Here is a 20,970-nt window from a genome sequence, read left to right on the forward strand (position 1 = left end):
ACTTTCCTTAGTCTTTCTTTTGGACCTAATGTACATATAGAACCTCTTCTTATTGCTTTTTATGTCCCTTGCTAGGTGAAATTCATTTTGTGCCTTAGTCTTTCTGATTTTGTCCCTACATATTTGTGCTATTCTTTTGTGCTCATCCTTAGCAATTTTTCCTTGTTTTATAGGATTCCTTTTTATTTTTTTTAGTCATTAAAGGGCTCCTGATGGAGCCATATTGGCTTCTTAATATTCTTCCTATCTTTTCTTCACATTGTGATAGTTTGCAGTTGTGCCTTTAATATTGTCTAAGAAACTACCAACTCTCCTGACCTCTTTTTTCCCCCTTACATTTTTGTCCCATAAGACCTTACCTGCTGATTCTTTTTTTAAGTTCATTGTTCCTATCCTGCTGCTGTCACTCCTTTTCCTTAAAATCATGAAATCTACCATTTCATGATCATTTTCATCAAAATTGTCTTCTATCTTCAGATTTGCAACCACGTGTTTGTTACTTTTCTTTTCAGGAACACTCTTAAACTGTCATGGTCATAAACAACAACTCTGAACTTGGGATTTTCAAAGAAGCATAATGAAATTAGTCCTCCAACTCTCATCAACTTAAATGGGTGTGTGGGTGCTCAACTCCCTTTGGCCCCTTTGAAAACTCCAGCCTATGTTTTTATCCCCCATACCCATAACTAACAATGAGATCAGGGCAACAAATGCCAGTTCCAGAATACAGGGTAGTTAAGCAGCCTTACATTTAACAAACACACACACACACCTACACACCCTTTACAAATTGATTATTTTGTTTAACTCTTGTATAAAGAAAATACTTTTCTTTTGTCTAAATTTCTAGTACTGTGATATCTTGGGGTAGACTGGGTAGCTTTGTTATGTCATTTAGCATAATGGGACATGACATGGTACAACATGATATATGGTTCCTGAGAATAATAAAGCACAATGCATAATAGCGAACATTTGCAAATTCCAAGCATCGCAAGCAGAAAATAGCCAATTTAGAATCCAGCACATCCACATCTTGATTTTTACTCTAATTATGTTATAAAAAAACGAAACAAACTTAATTCACTATAGCACTTTGAAGTAGTTGGCAATTATTCTTTTTAGACTAAAACATTACCTTTAGGCAACAAGAACTTAGCTTCTTCATACATCAACATGTTATTGTGTTAATGTCCCTATTATTCTCCCATTTTGACCGACACTGCTAATTACAGCTGCTCTTGAATCTAATGTGATTTTCTGGCTGACAGTGACCATTTCAAAAGGGGCAGTTTGATAAATGTGAACAACTAAGCTAAAAGAGATATTGAATATTTAAACACCAGCTTCATTTTCTTCGGCATAATATCCAAACATATTTTCCACTACAAAGTCCTTTCTATAATACCTGTAAAACAATTTTAGAGGGTGTGCTTATCCTAAAATAATCACATTCATGGGAGATTAGAGACAATCTGCTCATAAAAATGCATAAACAAACTACAAGGTTCACAGAGAACAAGGTGGGAGGGCATTGCTAAACCTGTACTTCCTTGGGATCCGATAATTTTAATGATAAATAATACATTTGTAGTTTAATTGCAGTAACTGATGTGAGTGGTAGATAAATTATATATAAATGGATCTTTTTAGTCCACAGAATAAAAGTATTAATCCATTTATGGACAAGAGAAAAGCAATTTATAATCCAGTGTACTTGGAACCAAAACTAATCAGTGATAACTCAGGTACTGTATGGCATATTAATATTGTGAAAAGAAGGCAACTATGTAGACTGAGTGAATGTCACTATATAATTTTAACATACACTCATTTCACAAAGTTAACACTTAGCATAGAACATTTATTGAAAAAAGACTTTTATCAACTATTTTATTAATTTGAACTATGGTAGAATAAATTATGGCATTCAGCCTTTTGAGATCAGAAAGTGTCTTCTATAGTCATGCTTCACTGTGCTCTTGAATGTACAGTCTTGTTTAAAATCAGAGTGACACTGCCACCGTACTGAGGCATATTACTGCTAAATGAGGCTTTTGTATGTTAATGTCCTCAGTAATACAAAATAATAATTCAGTAACATTGGTGGGGTATGGTATTGTATTTCTGTATTTCTCAACCAGCTATGTGTGTGTCTGTAGTGGGGTTATAGCAGTGTAATTTCTGTCAGGAGATGAGGCCCCTTCATTTTGCCAGAAGAGGGCTCCATAAGTGGGCCTCCATGAAAAGCCTGTTGCTGGAGGGGAAGTTATCTAGTAATCTCTGTACAGCCAAAGATTTCTCCCAGTGGGGAACAGCAGACCACTCCTTTGCTCCCTAAAGCTCTGTTGCTGTCCTGGTAGTAGGCCTACCTATATAATTAGATTGTAAGCTCTCAGGGAAGGGGCTGTCTATTACTCTTTGTAACTGCCTGGCACAGTGTAGCGCCAATCTTGGTTGGTTCATAGGGACTACCATAGCATAATAGCACCCATTAGTCTTTTAAAGTGATATTATGAATAGGCTAAGGGTGATCCTTCATAGAAGCATATTCATGCAGAACCTCTCACCCAAAGCCTGCTTTTGATGTAAGAAAAGAGAAAGCTTTGGAGGTTTCCTAAAATGCTTTTCTCTTCCAGCTTCTCAGTGAATCTACTCTACTTCCAGACCTGCTTCCACTAGATTTTTCCTTCCTTCAATTTACTACTCTATAAATCTACTCAGTCCTGACCTGTGAATGGAGACTTGAACCTCATGCATTCAGTAGGGCAGACTAGTATGCCTTCTGTATTGGGCTTACAGGCATGCATATAATATAATATAATATAATATAATATAATATAATATAATATAATATAATATAATATAAATCTTAAAATAGTTCTGTCAGTCAGAGGAGAAAACCAAATCAGTTTCTTTAAATAGAACTGTCGGACCATGTAAATATGACAAACTATGCAAAAGGTGCTTACTGTACTCAGATGAATTGCCACTGGGTTAAATGCCCTGGGGTTGAGGAGCCAGGGATTAAGCCATTGCTAGATACTTCCAGTTTTCCTTTGTTCTTAGCTATTAGGTAGTATGGCTTGTCTTACTATTGAATGCATATGGTAGACCTTACCATTTTAATTTACAAACAGACTTGAGAAGTCGTCTTTTATGCATAAAGTAGTTTCATGGATGTCAGTGGGAGTTAACTGTGCATAGGGAGAGAGGTTAAGCCTACTCCAGGTATTTAATATTAGTTGAGTTCAATGTTACCAGTCTGTTAAAGACTGATCTTGGGATGTGCCCAGTGCCCGTTGGAAATCTCTGGGCACTTCAACTAGTATTGACTTCAAACAGAGTTGAAGATTCTCAGAATTTTACATGACTGGTTCCTTATATTCACCGTAGCTTGTTCAAACTCTTATTGCTTTCTTGTCTGGCATTCCACTCATGAGTGTGTGCTCAGGTCAGCAGGTATATATTGCTCTTCCCTTGCAGTCCCAATACTGTAACATGAGATTATAATCAGCTGTACAGTAGCCACAAATTTTTTCTTGTATTTTACTGTACTAAAAATAAAGCATCCTGAAGTATGTGTGCTCTTTCTTACAATTGTGATGGCAAAGAACATTCAGGATAACACTATATCATCTTCCCTATAAAAATTATTATTTTTTTCTTTAAAATGAATTCCCTTCAGCTATTTTGTATCTCATGTGTCCACCTCTCCCAAACATCAGACCAATCAGATGTTACTGGCAATATTGGCGGAGAGGTAATATTAAAGTTACATGAACGGATATATACAGATATGGAGGATGAGATTCTGAGTTGTATCTCTAAGAGGCACGGCAGTGAATATGCAGCCCAGGGGAAGATATTCAGTTGAGGCAGCTTTAAGCTCTGAGGTCCCTATGCAACTGAGGCAGATCCCCAGGCCTGTCTAAATTATATCAGGCTCCGCAAGCTGCCTTATTGGATGCAGCCTGCCCAGAATCAACACAGTTGTATTGTGGCTCCTCCCCAATATGTCACCCCTTACAATTGCCAGATCCCTCTGGAACTATCTCTTGCTCAATACTAATCCTAGACCCTAGCATAGAGGTCGTATCTACAGACACATAGTAGTTCTCACAGATCTGCTGGACAGTCCCAATTTCCTGTGTGGAAGAATTGCATCATAGAATTCTAAAATATTACTTACAATAAAAAGACTCATTTCTGAATAGCTAGCTCGAGTAGTGAGCTGTAGGGTCATCCGTTAGAAACTAAGGCACAGATCTGAACTTGGGTGGAGCAAGGGTCTGCCAGCACAGATCAGTTTGCATGATCTTGGCCTTAAACATTTGTTATTCATTGATATCACATAAATAACTGGGGAGTTATCAGGTAATTCAACCTACGTAGTACCCACAAGTGTTAACTGCTTGGTGTGATCCCCCAACTCAACTGCTTGAGTGGCTTGATCATTGTCTTGCTGGCATTTGATACTATTATGAACAACATGGATAAACCTAAGGCAAAGCGCCAAGTATTTAAACATTCTACCTGCTTATAAAAAGGCATTTCTTAAGTATTTTTTTTTAAAAAATACACCAGTGATAATTGATAATATTTTCATGCCATTCACAGGATTAGTCATGAGATCATAGACTATCAGGATTAGAAGGGACCTCAGGAAGTCATCTAGTCCAACCCCCAGTTCAAAGCAGGACCAATCCCCAACTAAATCATCCCAGTCAGGCTTTGTCAAGCCTGACCTTGAAAACTTCTAAGGAAGGAGACTCCACCACCTCCCTACGTAACCCATTCCAGTGTTTCACCACCCTCCTAGTGAAAAAGTTTTTCCTAATATCCAACCTAAACCTCCCCCACTGCAACTTGAGACCATTACTCCTCATTCTGTCATCTGCTACCACTGAGAACAGTCTAGATCCATCCTCTTTGGAACCCCCTTTCAGGTGATTGAAAGCAGCTATCAAATCCCCCTCATTCTTCTCTTCCGCAGACTAAACAATCGTAGTTCCCTCAGCCTCTCCTCATTAGTCATGTGTTCTAGTCCCCTAATCATTTTTGTTGCCCTCCGCTGGATGTTTTCCAATTTTTCCACATCCTTCTCGTAGTGTGGGGCCCAAAACTGGACACAGTACTCCAGATGAGGCCTCACCAATGCCGAATAGAGGGGAACGATCACATCCCTCGATCTGCTGGCAATGCCCCTACTTATACATCCCAAAATGCCATTGGCCTTCTTGGCAGCAACTGCACACTGTTGACTCATAACTCACCCACTGTGTTATAACTCAGTTTACTCAATAGGACAAAAAGATTGATTATCATGGCAAAATACAGAATGTATGAATTCACCATGTACCATAGTTGTGCTGTTGATTTGTTAAAGTCTCTTTGAAAGAGCCTCTGGAACTCCTTACAATAGATTAGGATACACGATGATGCCGATCATAGTTCTTTTTTTAAACTCTATTTTCTACTTTGTGAATTACTTAAAGTGGCAGAAGATATTTAGAAAGAAAAATCTCTACCAGCTGCAGGGAGGGGTCAAAGGAAATATATAATTACTGCTGAATTAATTGGCAAATATTACTGTATATACAGACATCTAGTATTCACTTTAGGGGATTATTAGGGCAAACCAAGTGACAGATAGAAGGCAAGTACTTGAACAGCTAGATTTTTTGTATACAGTATTCTATGTTACTGAGCCTACCCTTTTATTTCTCAAATATTTAATTTCTACAGAAATGAACACTCAATTTTTATCCTTAGGAATTATAGAAATAAAAGTAAATGTTGAAAGACAGGTAAACAAGATAAACAATTGAATATCCAGACATAAAAAACAATGTTCAGACATGGTATGACTTTATGGTAAATTAGAGATTATATCATTCATCTTTCAGTTCCAAAAGTGGTGGATGAAAACAGCCTCATGACAAATTTATATTGCATCAAGAGAAGCTACTTTCTTCAGGCTTCAAACTGTGAGCAACACTTACCATTATAACCCCCATTTTGCTCCATCTAACTCAATTCAAACAAAATGAATCCACCAGAATTAAGTTTCTCATGTGTAATTTTCAGAAAAAAGAGAACTTTTTTAATTTAATTTTTGCAGTTAGTTGGATACGTTGATAGTGGGATATGACTGCTTGAAAAATCAGGTAAGTTTACTTTTGGAAATCTTTCCTAATGTTTTGTTGTTGCCTCATTGTACAAGAACAGCTTATTATTTTATTTAAATTTCATAAATTGTATTGTTTTCCACTTAGAGTTGTTCCTTTTCATGTTTTGTGAGAATTAAGTAGGTTAATTTTGAAGTTAATCCAACTCTTTTATCCAGATGCAAAAGAAATCAATGGCAGTGTGTGTACAAATCTCAGACTTGCTGGGGAGAATTAAAGAACTGCTCTGGGCCAAATCAGCTCCATCCTGCTGCACCTGCAAGGAGTGCTGTCAGGCCCTGAGGAGGGCTTAAAAGGGGGAGAACCAGCTCAGCTGGTGTTAAAGCTAGGAGGAGAGCATATCTTCAGTCTTTAGCTCCAGGAAAAAGTTTGCCTAAGAGCAGGGATTGCTTGAACAACGGCTGCCTTCTGAGGGAAAGTTGGGCTGATGCAGATTGGTTACTTTGGGCCTATTAGCAGTGGACACTCATGTAGCCTGCTAGAAGCTCCTTGAAGGAAAGGGAAACCTGCTGTGGCCCTGTTAGTTTGTGGAGGTTTATTCTTTTGGATTTCTGATAGCTCTGGAAGAGGTGTACGCAACTGGACATCTGTATCCTTTGTGTCTGGGTCCATGCTGTTGACTGCCTGGGTCTCAGGACCAGAGGCTGGGGTAAGTTCAGGGCTCTGTCTTGCACCATGGAGACTGACAAGGCTGTGAAGTCCACAAATTGTATCAAATGGAATTTAAGAAGTCTGCAGTAGCAAACTGTGCATTTCCTAAAGTTCAGAGGTCTGATTTTTTTTATTGCCTTGTGTAATCATTTACACCAGAGCAAAGTGAATATAAAATATTTCCATTCAGATTGTTCTTTGTACTAGTGTAAATGATTACATGAGGAATAGGGTAATGGAAAATTAAGCCCCTTATTTATATTGATAGGATGTATGGGTTGCAGATGTTCTTCAGGGGAAGCGCTAAGAGTGGGAACCTCAGGAACTCTTGGGAAAGTGGAGGGTTATGCATAGCGGGTGTCTTTGTGGAGGTTATAGCTACTGCAAGAAATTGGATGGCATTTGAAACCATCAGGGAATTCTGCAGAAGTTAGAAGATGAGCAGTGACTCTGGCTAGTGATTTACAATGCATTAATACTCCACAAATTCATTCAATTTGTTGAAACTAATAATGCCCATCAACATTTTCTTAGGGCTTAAAAAAAAAACAGGAAATTCCTAGACAATTATCTTCACCTTAAAAACATTTAGATTGTAAAATGTGACAAAGTCAGACCTGACAGTGTAAGAATTTGGAGGAAGGCAGAAATATCAGCCCCAGAATGGTGAAGGCCCTTTTCCCTGTGACCTGAAAAGTGGTAACCTCTGGTTAATTAGACACATCTGAGTCCAAGCAAGGGTTGCTGGTAACCTTTAAAAATCCCTCTTTTTGTGAGCCATAGAAAGAAAGGATGAGAAACAAGCTGGAGAAGGATTAATAATTGCAGGGAGATAAGGCTTCTCACAGGTAGAAGTATATCGTCCTCCCTATATGAGAAACAATCGAGTTTACTTTCCCCTATACTAATTTCTCCCTACTGTTACTTACACCTTCTTGTTAACTGTCTGTAATGGGCTACTCTCTTACCACTTCAAAAGAGATTTTTCCTCCCTTGGTACCCTGCTGTTAATTGCAAAAAGAAAAGGAGTACTTGTGGCACCTTAGAGACTAACAAATTTATTAGAGCATAAGCTTTCGTGAGCTATAGCTCACTTCATCGGATGCATTTGGTGGAAAAATGCATCCGATGAAGTGAGCTGTAGCTCACGAAAGCTTATGCTCTAATAAATTTGTTAGTCTCTAAGGTGCCACAAGTACTCCTTTTCTTTAAGTTTGTGAAAGTATTTTAAAAGGTGTTCTTTAAAAGGCAATATTTGGGGATGTGGTTTATGTGTGTTCATTAATAAAGCCATCCTTCAATGGAACTACTCAGAGGCTTAAAGAAAGGAATGCACATAAGTGCTTTATTGAATTAAAGCCTAAGTCTGCTTTTCCTGATTTTCAATTTAAGTGTAATCTTAACTTTGAATTTCCTAGATGTTCTGTACATAAGACTTACAAAGGGATTTTACTACTTAATAAATTATATACATTGTGGCCAGGCATCTCCTTCACCTCCTCAACCTCTGCAGTTCTCCCTCTAGCAGTGAAGGTGGGGAGAGGAAGGAGCCTGGAGTAAATCACTCCTACTATGGAGGTTTTTAATTCTTGGCTTTGGTTGATCTCATTCAATATTTAGAGGATAGGACTCAGGATAGGCCTGAGTATTTTTAAACGAAAAAGGAGAAGAGAACCTCCCCCCCCCTTCAAAAAACCACTCAGAACTTATCAAAAATACACTTCCTTGCCTGCCACCCCAGGCATTGCCTCATTACACTAGCTTCTTGTTGCCAGCTTCTTGCCAACTTGCCAACTAGCAAACTTTTCAGAGTGGTAGCCATGTTAGTCTGTATCAGCAAAAACAAAGAGGAGTCCTTGTGGCACCTCAGACTAACAAATTTATTTGGGCATAAGATTTCGTGGGCTAGAACCCACTTCATCGGATGCATGGAGTGAAAATACAGGAGCAGGTATAAATACATGAAAGGATGGGGGGGTTGCTTCACCAAGTGTGAGGTCAGTCTAGCAAGTTAAATCAATTAACAGGAATGCATCCGATGAAGTGAGCTGTAGCTCACGAAAGCTTATGCTCTAATAAATTTGTTAGTCTCTAAGGTGCCACAAGTACTCCTTTTCTTTTTGTGAATACAGACTAACACAGCTGCTACTCTGCAACCTTTCACAAACTTGTATTTGGTTTTCAAAGTTGATGATTTATTTTTCACTCAATACCATGGATGTGATTTATTGCCCGTTTCACAGAAGGAATGAAACAATTGCTAAAGACAGTTGTACGCAGAGCAGAGAGTATCTGAGGAATGATTCCATGGACAAAGGGAAAGCCACAAGGGCCACAACAGAAAATTCTGACTTTGCATATATCGTTCCTTGCATGCGAAAAGTTCTACATTTGCACATGCAGAGCAGGTGTTGTTACTGACTACTCAATTTATGGTGAAAACAGAGGTTTACTTCCATTTTTGGATGAGTAAATAAGTTTGGGCCTGATCTAAAGCCAATAGGAGTATTTGTTAACTTTCATAGGCTTGATGGAACCTCACGAGGGAAATAAGTTAGAGCTTAGGCCATTCCCATCCCAACTATAAATAGTATTTTTAGAAAAACCTGCTAAACTTGTGATGTGAAGAAGCCCCTAGCCTTCAGCAGGTGCATAGTTAAAGCCTTCTGTTCAGGGTTGAGAACAACATTCCTAACAATTTGAATTGTAAACACTTGTGTACTATGCTATTCACTTTTAAGGTCACACTTTACTTGAGGTACTTCTAGAAAGAAATGTAAACCAGAGACAGAACTACCTCCCCCCCCCCACACACACACACTTTGGGAATTTTCAATGCTGAAGAAAAGCTTGAAGTATTATTGGCAATTCAAAATGCATCAGAGGTCTAGATCATGTTAAAAATAACATCCAGATTTTCAAAGTGCATTGTGTTTATACCTTTAATCTAGCTGTACATAACTATTTTAGGTACCTGACTTGTATATTCATACATTCAAATACCTGATATTTGATCGCCCACATGCATGCCAGGTATTTGCATGAATAAATTAGGTGTACACAGTCATGTGTGTAAATGCATGCAGACTTGTTTTAACATCTTGGCCTTAGAGAACAGCTTTTTCTGCTTTCTTGGATGGTTGCTGCTGTGACTGGCTGTCTTGAGGTTCTGGTACGTTACACTGCCATGATAAATTATAATCCGTCCTGATTATCCACCCGGGTCCTTGAAGTGAAACCACTAAATGATCATTCTTCTTCCTACTATGAACCTGTGATGCAACCTTACTCTGCTCTAAGCAGGAGTCTCACTATAAATTGTTTTATTCACCCATGAATACTATGCCACCTCCACTGAGTAGTCAATACAGGAAAATCAGGTTGAAAGATAAAATTTTTGTTTGAGACTAGAAATGCTAAACAGCATGCCTGGTTGAAACCCAGTGATTTTTATTTAGCATACACTATTTCACATAACTTGTCTGCTCACCACTTTTTACTACAATTCTTTATGGAGATGTGTAGTATTGTTAATTGTTAAGAGAAAAAATGTGGCTCCATTCCAAAGAGTGCCTAGTGGTAGGGTTTTATGTTGGTGTCTCAGTGATTTCCCTGTGAAGCCTTCAGTCCTCAAATAAAAAGATGATTCTAACAGCATGCACTGCAGACTCAGGTTGGGATAATAAATGTACCTGCATGTGATGGGGCAGCTGCCCCTCGCTGGTAGGTAAAGGGGTAAGCCTCCACCCTGGGGAGGCTGCGTGGAAGGCAGCCAATGAGAAAGAGGCTTATAGTGCCAGCCAATTGGGAAGCTTTATTGGAACAGCCAATCAGGGCCAGGCTGGCCCATATAAGGGGCTGCTGAACAGAACAATGGAATCACTCCCTGAAGGATGAGGGAGGAGGGCCACCTGCTTAGAAGGTGGGAGCACCATGTACAGAGCAGTGTTGGACAGGGTCAGCAGAGTAGGAGAATGCTCCAGGCTGATGGCTGCTAGACTGAGGCCCTGATACAAGGGCAGAGAAGGTGCTAGGGCTGTGAGGAAGTGGTGGAGACAAGGGCAGCATGTGGCTTCTGAATATAGGGTCCCTGGGACAGGAGCAGGAGTAGCAGGCGGGCCCGTGTCCCACCCACCCTCCCTCGACCCCACTTGCCAATGAGGAGAGTGGCCGATATCCAGACTGCAGTTTGCCCGAGGCGAGGGGCAGGACCTTGGACTGCAGTTGGCTGCTGAGGCAAGTGGTGGGACTAAGGACTGCCTGTTCCCCAGAAGTGGGGAGATACTGGAGTGGGGACACAGCTGGAGGACCATGCCCAGAAGAAGATGCTGCAGTCCGGGGAGCGACACGGATCCAAACAGAGGAGACAGTACTGACAGCAGGCGTGATACCACTAGCTGAAGGTGGAATCACTCCCTTTGATGTGGCACTCACGTTCGCTACGGGAAGGGTCCTTCACGGGCCAGCACCCCGACCACAGGGGTGTCCGGTGTTCAGGTGGAGTGGGTCCCTTTTCCTTTTTGCGTACACAGATCCTGGGGCTGAGTGGGACTTCGCTCCTCGGGGCAGCCCGGGCCCTCTGTGCCGTGGGGCCATCTGGCAGAGATCTCTGCCGTGCGAGGTCGAGCGGCTCTGGCAGTCCACCCGGGGGTCCAAAAACCCAGGGAGCCAAGAGGCTCAGCAGGGCCAAACACAGTCGCGGGAGCGAGCAGGGGCATGCTGTGGTCCCCCGCCGTGCCTGACAGTCCCTCTCCACGCACACCCCGTGGCACAGGCCACGGGAGGTGGAGTGGCTGTCTGTATTGGTGGGACCTTGTGCTGGCGGGAGGGATAGCTCAGTGATTTCAGCATTGGCCTGTTAAACCCAGGGTTGTGAGTTCCTTGAGGGGGCCATTTAGGGATCTGGGGCAAAAACTGGGGATTGGTCCTGCTTTGAGCAGGGGGTTGGTGACCTCCTGAGGTCCCTTCCAACCCTGATATTCTATGATTCTAAGGTCAACTGGAAGGGACTAAAGCTAATTCCTAGGACAGCCAGCAGGAGGCGCCTTGGTGGTGAGTTACACTGCATTTTCTGTTTTATGCATCACCACCTTTAATAAAGATTCTGCAGGCCAAATTTCTCCCTCATTTACATCAGTACAACCTCCTCCCCCCTCCCCACACCCACAAATTCTTGCTTTTTTTTTTTTTACACCTTCTGACTTTAGTTGTTATCCAGTGGGATTGATCTGGGTATGACTGACTTTCCCCATGGGACTAGAATTTAGTTAACAATGCTGTGATTGGTGTGTAAAAACAGATTAAAATAGTTCATTTTCTTGTGATAGTGCTGGCTGAGCAGTGCAAAGAGGAGTAAAACATTAAAACATTTGTCATTAAAGGCAGTGGACATGACTGAATACATAGAGGGAACACATCTGTGTTGAGAATGACTGCTATTTTTAAATTATATTTCAGAGTAGAACGTGATATGGCTTTATCCTAATCCATAAATAAAAGGAGACAAAGAAGGTGATAGCTGAACATATCCTTAATTAACATTTATTATTGCACAATTGCAAACAAACTATTTGAAAACTTAATTCCAATATAGAACAGGTGTATTTTAAATATGACCAAATATATTTGGTAAAATAAATCTGTGTAGTGTTAATGTTTCAGATAGATGTTATTTACACAACGTTGCCTTGCTGCCTTGAAACAACATCGAGTGTTTAGCATTAAAACAGTCCATTGTTTTATTGTAATGGTTAGAAAAGCAGAAAATAGAGAGATGACCTAATGTGGTTCAGTTTTCAGCTTCCTTGCTATAGTGTAAACTTGTAGTTGAGAATACGGCAAACAAAGCACAACCACCATCATTTTAAAAATGAGCTGTCTTTCAAATGAAAAGAACTCCTGTATTAAGGAATGCAAGTGTGATAGTGTCCTCAATCTCAGGTTTCAGAGTAGCAGCCGTGTTAGTCTGTATTCGCAAAAAGAAAAGGAGTACCGGTGGCACCTTAGAGACTAACAAATTTATTAGAGCATAAGCTTTCGTGAGCTACAGCTCACTTCATCCGATGAAGTGAGCTGTAGCTCACGAAAGCTTATGCTCTAATAAATTTGTTAGTCTCTAAGGTGCCACCGGTACTCCTTTTCTTTTTGTCCTCAATCTGATTCACTGCATGTGTATTTGGTAATTGTTCATACTCTTCATTGGTAGTACAGAGTTCCAGCCAACAAGCTAGATCTTTCACTTGTGCTCTCCACAAGTCAAATTTAGAGACTAATCTTAGAATCCCTGCTGCATTGTATTTCAAGGATATTCCTTTAAAGGGAAATTAACTGATGTTGTTCCTTATTATTGATTTAATGTCTTACACTATTTACTTTGAAGTGACTGGGAGCTTTGCCATTGACTTCAATGGTGGTAGGCTCAGACCCTGATGTAGAACCTTTTTCAAATTCAGTAGTACTACAAAAACCACAAACTACAAATTCATTCTTTTTTCTTTGCAGTACTGAAAGCATGATAGGAACTTTACAGAATAAAAAGTAGTCATCCCCCCTCTTAAAAGGTGGTGGGGTTGGGGAGGAGGGCAGAGCCATGGTATCTTTAATAACTACAGGTAGTCAGGATCTCATTGTTCCATGTGACCTGAAATATGGTGATTCCAACAATATGCCCTCAGCAACAGCAGTGGTTCAATACTCACTCTAAGGAAAATGTGCACCTGTTGTCACAGTCATCACTTCAAGAAATAAAGTGGGTGCTTCTGGATCTTCCTACCCAACCACTGACTCTATTTAGTTTGTGATTTCTAATGAGAATGCAGACTACCAGCAGCACCTTGATTAAATCTAGCAGGGAAATGGACTGATTTCATTTGCCTTTTCTATCCATAATATCTTCCTATAAGTACTTTTCATCAGTAGATCTCATCAATAGGTTCAATTTCTATGGACCAAATTCAGAGATACTTACTTGATTTTGACTTAGGCAAATCTCCAAAGGGCTCAATGGTTATTTTGTCTTGTCGGAAGAGTGAGAAACTTGGAATAAAGGACTCAGAATAAGGATTTGGCTTTGTAATATATGTAAAAGAGAATTTTCTATTGTTTTTCAACTACAGTCTCCAAATTGGAGTCTCCAAGTGTAAATCCAAGATTGTTTTGGGCATGGAGTTTCTCAAAAACCTACAAAATAGATTTCCCCCCCCACTTTTACAGTTTTCAGTACTATCATTGTGAATAGCAAATAAACCATAAGGGGCACAAACAGTTTGAGGGGTCAGGACCACTCTCCCTTTATGGCTAAGTTTGAGACTCTTCAAACATTTTTTCTATTAAATATAGTCATGATATGGAAAAAAATGAAAACAATGCATCAATATAAGCAACTTTTGTTGCTGTAAAAGTGATGTAAAAAATTAACACAGCAGTTGTAAGGAACACTGAGAGAATGGTCTGACTGGGTCTCAGAGCAGGCTAAAAAACTGAGAAGCATATGAAGTGGGCAGGTTGCTGGCACAGATCTGTTTTAACAGGCTATGTGTCCCAAACTTTCTTGTGTGGCCGCCCTTCCAAAAAAAAAATAAAACCTCCCAAACCAACCAGGAATAAATCTCCATTGTTGGGAAATGCTAAATTTTTAAGCCATAGTATTCAGGATTGCATGAAGAAATAAGGAGTGTTTTTCAGGTAGGTGTCAATGTATAGGACTAGGTGAAGAATGAACCCTTGAGATCATCAGAAACTTCATCCAGAAGGGTATAGTAGAAATGGGAAATAGGAGATATCAATGAAGCTAATTGAGCATTTGTAAAAAGAAACTCTCTTAGGGAGATATGATTTTTATCCTGTGTATATAATGCTCCTTGTTAAGTAATAATCACCTTAAGTACTAGTGTAGCCGCACGCAGACTCACCAGTGGCACCTCCTGCTGGTTGTCCTTGGGAATTAGCATTCCAGCCTCCGGAGAACTCTCTTCAGGCCAGTGACTCGCCTTGCTGCTGGCTCTCATGTTCCTCCCAGGACCCCATTCACTGGGTGCTGGCTCCTGGCAGTACCCTCCAGTTCTGGGTCTCCCCCTCCCAGGCAAACCCCCCACCCACTATCCCTACCTCACCTCAGTCGTAGGCTCCTGCCAGTCACCAGCTAGCCCCCATGCCCTGGGGCAGACTGCAGTATGAGCCACTCATCACAGGCAAGATTGGGTTTGGATCTGCTGCCTCTGCAACCCCCATACCTAATAGATCTTACCAGGCCCACAGCCTGGGGCTTTCCTAGGCCAGAGCTCCCAGGCTCCCTTGGCCTTTCCCCAGCCCTGCTCCAAACTAGGTTCTCTATTCAGGTCTCTGCAGCCAATCCTTCCCTCTCAGAGCTAGAGAGTATTCTTCTGAGCCTAGCTTCCCTGGGTTTTATAGGGCCTGCTGGGTCTGTCTGGGGCATGGCCCCCAGCTGTGGCTGCTCTACCAATCAGCACAGCTCTTCCCCTTCCCCAGACCTCTCCCAGGGCTATCTTAAACCCATCTGGGCCCGAACGGGTGTCCACCCCACTACACCTAATTACTGTCCTATTTGTAGCAAGTACCATGGATTGTTATTAGTGATAGAACCAGTCACCGAAAAGCTCAATATGAGATTTATGTAACAAGGAGCAGAGTACAGACTGATTGACTCTCTGTTTCCTTCTAGTGGCTGGTCCACATGCAAGCTAAGAACTTGTTACATACTTAAGCTAAGGAGTTTATTTCTTTGGCTCAACTGGGTAGGGACTTCTGCTTTTGAAGCTGAAGATCCTGGGTTCTCTCTCTGTTGGCCCCTTTGAAGTAAATGACAAAAGTCACATTGACTGGAGTGGAACCACATTTTCATCCATGGTGTTTGTTGACAAGTGGCATGGCTCTATCACATTTTCTTCCATGAATCCCACACTCATAAATCAGTATGTCTTCATTGCTTTTTTCTACTTATTTTTGTACACACAAAACAGGTCTTAACAATATAATCTTTTTGTTGGCTTGATATAATATGCCAACTACTTCCCAAACATTCTAAGTAGCTTTTGTTATCCCTCTTGTCAAGTATCATTCTATTTAGAGTATCTAATTTATGCAGTACTTCTTTATAAACCATAGGCTATCTCCTCCCATTTGTAAATGGCAGGTTACGTTTTGCCACCATGGAAACAAAACCGCTTCTGTTTGATGACATTTTGCTGCTTTTTTCCTGTGAAGAAAATCAAGTGTGACACTTCCTCCCACAGCATTTCATGCTTAGTTCTGTATGAGCTTTCCATATCACTGTGGTGATCCATGTCATGCCCCACTCCATGTATAACTAAAATTATCTCCACACTTTTTTCATGAACACCCAACTGAGGTTGCATTGCCTTTTTTCTTCCTAGCTAGTCAAGAATGCATGTTCTGTGGTGTTGTAAAGTAATGCATTTCCCTTTCTGGTGACTTATGACCATATCCTGTGACTCCTCTTTACCAAGCCTACTCCTCAGAAAAACTAAGAAAAATAAATGGGCAGGTGCATTAAAAATTAGATTACAAAGTGATAGTATAATATGTGAATGGTGCCATAAAAGTTTATTATATTTTAATTTAGCAAATTAGCCTTAAAAATGAAGTTTTAAAGACAGTTTAAATTAAATGTTGAATAACATTTCATTTAAAATGTACACAGTTACTTTTAAACAAAACTATTGAATGTGAAATTGTTTGTAATGCTATAGAACTACTTGTTTACAAAAATAGAGTTAACATTCAATATAATGTATTATGCAAAACTAACAACTGTGGTTTGTAAATCAGCTTCTGTACTAAATGACTGGAGGATAGATAATGTGCTGCCAATTTTTAAAAAAGGCTCCAAAGGTGATGCTGGCAACTACAGGCCAGTATGAATGATTTCAGTACAGGGCAAACTGAATGAAATTATAGTAAAAAACAGAATTGTGAGACACATAGATGAACATAATTTTTTGGGGACGAGTCAACATGGTTTTTTTTAAAGGGAAATCATGCCTCACCAATCTACTAGAATTCTTTGAGGGGGTCAACAAGCATGTAGACAAGGGGGATCCAATGGATACAGTGTACTTAGATTTTCAGAAAGCCTTTGACAAGGTCCACCACCAAAGGCTCTTAAGCAAAGTAAGCTGTCATGGGATAAAAGGGAAGGTCCTCTGATGGGCTGATAACTGGTTAAAAGATAGGAAACAAAGGGTAGGAATAAACGATCAATTTTCAGAATGGAGATAGGTAAATAGTGGTGTCCCCCAGGGGTCTATACTGTGACCAGTACTGTTCAACATATTTATAAATGATCTGGAAAAAGGTGTAAACCGTGAGGTGGCAAAATTTGTAGCTGATACAAAACTACTCAAGAGAGTTAAGTCCAAAGCAGACCGCGAAGAGCTACAAAGTGATCTTACAAAACTGGGTGACTGGCAACAAAATGGCAGATTAAATTCACCGTTGATAAATGCAAAGTAATCCACATTAGAAAACATAATCCCAACAGGGTTCAAAAAAGAACTAGATAAAATAATGGAGGATAGGTCCATCAATGGCTGCTAGTCACAATGGGCAAGTATGGTGTCCCTAGCTTCTGTTTGCCAGAAGCTGGAAATAGGTGACAGGGAATAGATAACTCGATGATTAGCTGTTCTGTTCATTCCCTTTGGGGCAACTGGCACTGTCCACTGTCAGAAGACAGAATACTAGGCTACATGGAGCTCTGGTCTGACCCAGTATGACCATTCTTATATTCTTATCTGTATTCTTTTTTTAAACCAATACAGGTCTATTTTATTTATATAATTACATCTATTAAGAAATACATATATAGCATTAACTGGGAGAAAACATTTAAAAGTAAACATTGGCAAAATTACAAAAGTCAAAATTAGTTACCATCATTTCTGATAAACTTAACTGTACTATTGACCTGTAACATGGAAAGAACTTAGATCTATATTTATAAACTAGAAAGTGATTTGGTATAATAATGAGCATTGCCACTAACATACATGAACAGAGAATGATTTAAATTATACAGAAGTTTATCATTAACAATAATTTAATACATTCCCATTTTCAAACTGATATAATATTATCCACAAGTAAGAGAAGATTTCCATAGATCTCACATATTAATTCTACCTTATTTAACCTGCAAAGAATCAAGAGGACTAAGGACAGCAACAAGACAAATATTAATTTTGAAGGTCTAATAGTCCACCGCCAGTCTTGTCCAAATGTAAGTAGTTACATCATCTTCTCCTAATTATGCTACCTAGCAATTATACAAACTTGTTTGTACTGTCGTTCTGTAATGAGAGTATTTCTATAAAACATAGCTTAGCAATTATCCATGATAGGGTGGAGATGGTCTTCTGAAATTTACCATAAACAAGAGTTAAACTATAGGTAACCCTTGGGGACTGGATTGTAATTATGGTGGTCAGGGCTGTAGTTCTCTCATTGTCAATCACTGCAATGGAATAGTAATTGCTCCTCCAGGATTCTTACAATGGAAGATGTGTTACAGATTGATGGAAAATCAACTATAGGCTGCCCAGGTATTGTACAGCTGTGGAAGATGGATGTACAGTTTGTAGTTACAAGTGGAATGTGGAAATTTAAGAAGGCCCCACATTTATTTACTGTGTGTATGCGCGTGTGCAATAGAGAGAGAGAGAAGAATTTGCTAACACAGATTTTGCTCCTGTCTGAGGCTAACAAAAATCCTAAGAAAACCCTTATAGGGTTTTAGTACAGGCCCAAAGCAGAAATTGGACAATATTAGGCTGGTAGCTAAAGAGAATTTCTTAAAACACAGAACCAAAGAAAAAGAACTTTTCAGTTGAAAAAATTCTAATTCCAAATTAACATTTTAGAGCTTTCCCAGACAATCTAGGGTTTGACTCTGCAAGATATCCATGAAAGCAACCTCCTGAACTCCTGCAGTGTCCTACTGAACTCATGGGGGCTTGGTGTTGACGTAGGGGTCTGCCCAAATGGTTCTCCTTGCAGGATTGGAGCCTAGATTCTTTCAGCTGAAGCAACAAAGCTTCTCTAGCCAGCTGGACAAAGTAGGCAGTAACATAGTAACTTCAACAGCTGATGTTGTGGTAGAGCATTGGAGTGGTACTCAGGAGGTTTGGCTTCTGTTTTCAGCTCAGCCATAGATTTCCCATGTGACTTTAGCCAAATCCCTTAATCTGTGCTTTAGGTTCCTCCTCTCTAAAATTAGGGTAAACTTTTCTTCCTCAAAGAGGCATTGTAAAGATAAATTCATTAATGTTTGTGAAAAGCTCAGATGCTTCAGTGATTGGGGCCATTTTAGAACCTGGATGGATAGACTTAACTATCCCAGGACAAGTTTCACCCATTTATAAAAAGGTAAGATGTAGTAAAGGCTAGTGAATTATGCAGACAGATCCTTTGAGGAAGAACATTAGCACAAAGGAGCAGGACAGATAAGCAGAGGAAAGACGACTCACTGCTCATAGGAGAAGGTGATTCTGGATCTCTGGGATCAACAGTCTACTGTTTTACAACTAGCATAACTAGTTTAGCTGCATCTTCCCAAATGGAGAAAAACTATGCAAGAGTATCAGGGTGCAGGCACTCTAAAACTAACTGTCAAGTTTGCTGCTTATTTGCCATCACATGCAACTGCTGAAGTCAATGAGTGCTTTTGTGGAAGGCAAAAGAGGAACAGGCTGAAGAAAGTAAGGGTATCATTTTTCATTGGTAACAGAAGTAAATGTAATGAAACATCCTAGCACACTTATACATAGTTACAGGGAATAATATTTGAAAATTTCCATAATCAAGGAGTTTGTGCCTGAGTGTGTATGTGCCCATCTCCACAGTTAGGAGAATGACAGGACCCAGTCATGCCATGGTTGTCCCTTAACCTAGCTAAGATATACTCCCTATTTGTAATTGAAGACCAGACCTTCACCAAGGTAGTATATCTGGCTAAAGGGTATATAAAGCCCATCTGCCTAACATCCTAGAAGCATGGTTTATTCTTTTCTGAAGAACTATCGTAGTCAGTCATGCCTGGTGAGCAGTTGCATATATATAAGCTTTAACCCAATCACAGAGAGATAGTTGGTCCAAACTATATTACAAATTTTAATCATATTCTAAATGAGTGTGCTGGTTTAATTGTTGTAACGGGCTCTCCTGAATTAATGATTAAACAAAGTCATTTAATCAAAATAAAATTTCACAAGCTGCCCTGATGCCACTTTTACAAGGAGCTCTACCAGCAATATATGCAGAACAGATGAATAAGGGGAGAAAGAGCTTTTGTAATTTTGTAAGCATATAAGAATAGCTCCCCTCAGTTTCAAGTTTATCATAATTATTTTGGAAAAAGAAAAAAAATCATTAATGAAGTTGAATATATAGAATTTTTTTATTTATGTTTATATCTGTATAAAAGCACCCTGTGAGAACACATTTTGTAATAGTTTTTCTTTTATGAAATGTTTCACAGAATCCATTCAAAATCGGGTGGTGCCTTTAGTACACTTTCACAACAAGTAGAGCAAAAGAACATATCATGCCCAGACATGTCATTATTTGGATGGGTTTTACTTCCGTAGTCTCAGTCTGCTGGAATTAAGGGAAACATACAGATGATCTATTTCAGTCACAGTTCTGTTTCCGTGCAGGCTGAAAGTACTAAAAGCCTGTCCTAAGCAAGACTTGATTGCAGTTTGTGTATGTAGGCTTCTGTTGTGCTTCTTTCCTTTTAATTTATCCATATCTGTTCAAAATTGGTGCTCCATCCCAGTGGAACTGCACACATGAGTAAAATTAAGTATGTTCGTAAATACAGGATGGGGGCTATATTCTGCTGTACATCCTGTAATTAAAGATGACTAGCATAATTTAATCCTACATCTAACCTTACTTGGTTGCTCTCATGAAAAGTCAAGAGCCTTTTCTTGAGTTCAGAGTTTTCTGATATCACAGAAGTTGTGGCAATATCCCAATTTTAACTTTATATGCTTTTCTTCAGTACCCACTTCCCCAGTAAAAGCCATGCACTGGAAACTTCATGGTCTAAATGGTAAATTGGTTATTAAATTGAATCTAGCATTTTTGA

General features: G+C 39.7%; 1 protein-coding gene across 2 annotated transcripts in view; it reads left to right on the forward strand.

Moving 5' to 3' along the window:
• The window catches only part of ROBO2 (roundabout guidance receptor 2), a 1,574,290-nt gene that overhangs the window by 270,561 nt on the left and 1,282,759 nt on the right, over positions 1–20,970 (forward strand). The window lies entirely within an intron of this gene.

This window comes from Dermochelys coriacea, chromosome 1 (assembly GCF_009764565.3).
Source record: "Dermochelys coriacea isolate rDerCor1 chromosome 1, rDerCor1.pri.v4, whole genome shotgun sequence".
In the NCBI taxonomy this organism is placed as follows: Eukaryota; Metazoa; Chordata; order Testudines; family Dermochelyidae; genus Dermochelys; species Dermochelys coriacea.